Genomic DNA, 4,094 nt, shown 5'->3' with positions numbered 1-4,094 from the left:
CTGGTGGCCCAGCCACTAGATACGGGGACTCCAGACTAGACCGTAGCCGAGTGCTCACTCGTATCAAAATCATATACCCAATCGTAAGTTTCATAATCATCATCAGCTCTCAGCTGAGTCACATTAAAACTGGTGATCACACAGTCCTATTGTCGCCCAATAGGTACCACGTTCCATCGGATCAATACTGGTTTCAAATCAAGCATATGCAATTCGTAAAAGAATTCGCATCGCAATCATGCAAAACAAACATAAAGCAATATAAAATATTTGCTTAAGTAAATACTTTAAAAGCAAATCTTATAAACTCACAGAAAACGCTTATCCAAAAATACGTCGGGGCTTAGAAACGTCAAGCTTCCCGAACTACTGGTCCAGCTGCTTCTTTCCTCGCAGGATCTAAAACAAATTTTAAAACATTTGACTTGTATTAGAATCCTATTCTAAGATTGACTCTAGACTCAAGACTCGACACGTTTTACTTTCATTAATCGTCGTGCTTCTCATGAATACTCTGATAAACGGTATCTGGATCGTACATCATTTCTAATTCAACTCTCGTTTAACCTCATTAGGTTAACTATACACATTAATCAATCAATTACAATTCAATTTCTGATTCTACATGCGAATTCAATTAATTCAATCGAGGTACGAAGGGTGCGAGAATCGGAGGGTGCACGTTCGTGCATGGGGGTACACGATCGTGCACCTTGATGGTACACGTTCGTGTACCTTAGTACACGGTCGTGGACCATGTATTGGTGCACGTTCGTGTACTTTGGTACACGTTCGTGCACCATTGATGGTGCACGTTCGTGTACCACAATTGCACGTCGTGCACGATCCTCGGAATCGATTTCCGGGGTTTCCGACATGCTATAAACGTAAAAACGCTCCAAACTCAACCAAAACGCGTATTCTAAGCTCAAAACGCTATATATCAATCATATAATCGATAAAACGATAAAATCGTTTCGTGGCCTAAGACTTTGAATTGATATAACTCAAAATATATCCGTTTAAACGAGAAAACGTCAAGCTTACCGTGATTACCCGTCGAAATACGATCGTTTGGAGTTATTAAACGTCGGAAACGGACGAGAAACGAAAACCGCGCGACGAACCGTAACTATCGCCGTTTAGGAACGAGAAAGGGAAAGAAAAGGATATGATCATCTTAATTCCTTCCTTATAAAGGATTCTTATATATATACTGGTTAATTTGCACTTTGGTCCTTGAAACTTTTCAAAAGTTTCAATTTAGTCCATAACCTATCCGCGTCCAAATTTTAAACGATCTCCGATCGACTCGATACTTTTACCAAAAATACTATAAATTATTTCGCGGACTTTGGGGAAATAAAATCCATTACGGGATTTATAAATTATTTTATATTAATTTCTGAAGTTAAATCCTCAAATCCCGCTAATTGGCTTATTAAAATTTATTCTAAATTCCCGATATAATTAAATTAAATTCTCCTTAATTTCATTTATCGGAAATCTCGACACGTGGCACGACGTAATTACCTTAAAATATTTTGGGGTATTACAGTTTAGGCGTAACGGAACAAGTTAGAAAAATGCGGGATGTTACAAGCACAAAGACTTGCTTCGCCTAATTCTCTTCTTTCTTAGCATACGCTCCCTTTTTTTTCTCATAAGCGTTGGTAGGAGCGGGCAGGATGATTTGGCTTAAATCGATAAAAATGTGAAACATTAAGATTTCTTTCGTAACGTATTAAACGTTTAGCTTAAATCGCTAAAAAGGTGAAACATTAGCATTTATTTCGTAACGTTTTAAATGTTTTGATTAGTTTCAGAACGTTTTAAACGTTTGGCTTAAATAGCTCAAATGGTGAAACATTTGGATTTGTTTTGTAACGTTTTAAATGTTTGGCTTAAATGGCTAAAAATGTGAAATGTTTGGATTTGTTTAGTAACGTTTTAAACGTTTGAATTTGTTTCGTAATGTTTTAAACATTTGGATTTGTTTCGTAACATTTTAAACATTTGGATTTGTTTCTTAACATTTTTAACGTTTGGATTTGTTTTATAATGTTTTAAATTTTTGGATTTGTTTCGTAACGTTTTAAACGTTTGGCTTAAATGGCTAAAACGATAAAATGTTAGGACTTGATTCATAACATGTTAAACGTTTTGCTTAAATCCCTAAAAAGATGAAACGTTAGGATTTATTTCGTAAAGTTTTAAACGTTTGGATTTGTTTCGTAACGTTTTACACTTTTTTATTTGTTTCGTAACGTTTTCCTTAATTCGCTAAAAAGGTAAAACATCAGGATTTGTTTTCGTAACGTTTTACACGTTTTTAATGATTTATGCCAACCGTTTACAAACGTTACGAAACAAATTTAAACGTTTCCCCATTTTAGCGATTTAAGCCAAACGATTTACAAACATTACGAAACAAATCCAAACGATTCACCTTTTTTGAAATATAATCCAAACGTTTAAAAAAGTTGAGAAGCAAATCCAAACGTTTTACCTTTTTTAGCGATTTAAGTCAAACGTTTATAAAAGTTACGAAAAAAATCCAAATGTTTCCCCATTTTAGCGATTTAAGCCAAATGTTTCAAACGTTACGAAACCAATCAAAACATTCACCTTTTTAGTGATTTATGCCAAACGTTTACAAACGTTACGAAACGAATCCAAACGTTTCGCCTTTTTAGCGATTGAAGCCAAACGTTTACAAACGTTACGAAACAAATCCAAACGTTTTCCCATTTTAGCGATTTAAGCAAAACGTTTACAAACGTTACGTAACAAATCCAAGTGTCTAAAACGTTATGAAACATATCCAAACGTTTCAAATTTTTAGCAATTAAGCCAAACGTTTACAAACGATACGAAACCAATCCAAACGTTTTCCCTTTTTAGTGATATAAGCCGAACGTTTACAAACGTTACGAAACAAAACCAAATGTTTCTCCTTTTTAGCTATTGAAGCCGAACTTTTACGAACGTTACGAAACAAATCCAAACATTTCACCTTCTTAGCGATTTAAGCCGAACTTTTACAAACGTTACGAAACAAATCCAAACGATTCAGCTTTTTAGTGATTTAAGCCAAAAGTTTACAAATATTTAGTGATTGAAGCTAAACGTTTAGAAAAGTTACGAAAAAAATCCAAGCGTTTCCCTTTTTTTAGCAATTTAAGCCAAACGTTTACAAACGTTACGAAACAAATCCAATCGTTTAACCTTTTTGGTTATTTAAGTCAAATGTTTACAAATTTTTAGTGATTGAAGCCAAACATTTACAAACGTTACGAAACAAATCCAAACGTTTCACCTTTTTAGTAGTTTAAGCCAAACGTTTACAAACTTTCCGAAACAAATCCAAACGTTTCACCTTTTTAGCGTTTTAAGCCAAACGTTTACAAACGTTACGAAACAAATCCAAACGTTTCCCCATTTTAGCAATTTAAGCCTAACGTTCACAAACGTTTCGAACCAAATCCAACCGTTTCACCTTTTTAATGATTTATGCCAACCGTTTACAAACGTTACGAAACAAATTTAAACGTTTCTCCATATTAGGAATTTAAGCCAAACGATTTACAAACATTACGAAACAAATCCAAACGATTCACCTTTTTTGAAATATAATCCAAACGTTTAAAAAAGTTGAGAAGCAAATCCAAACGTTTTACCTTTTTTAGCGATTTAAGTCAAACGTTTATAAAAGTTACGAAAAAAATCCAAATGTTTCCCCATTTTAGCGATTTAAGCCAAATGTTTCAAACGTTACGAAACCAATCAAAACATTCACCTTTTTAGTGATTTATGCCAAACGTTTACAAACGTTACGAAACGAATCCAAACGTTTCGCCTTTTTAGCGATTGAAGCCAAACGTTTACAAACGTTACGAAACAAATCCAAACGTTTTCCCATTTTAGCGATTTAAGCCAAACGTTTACAAACGTTACGTAACAAATCCAAGTGTCTAAAATGTTATGAAACATATCCAAACGTTTTAAATTATTAGCAATTAAGCCAAACGTTTACAAACGATACGAAACCAATCCAAACGTTTTCCCTTTTTAGCGATATAAGCCGAACGTTT

Source organism: Mercurialis annua, linkage group LG6, assembly GCF_937616625.2.
Source record: "Mercurialis annua linkage group LG6, ddMerAnnu1.2, whole genome shotgun sequence".
Classification (NCBI taxonomy): Eukaryota; Viridiplantae; Streptophyta; class Magnoliopsida; order Malpighiales; family Euphorbiaceae; genus Mercurialis; species Mercurialis annua.
Note: the sequence above shows the minus strand (reverse complement) of the source record.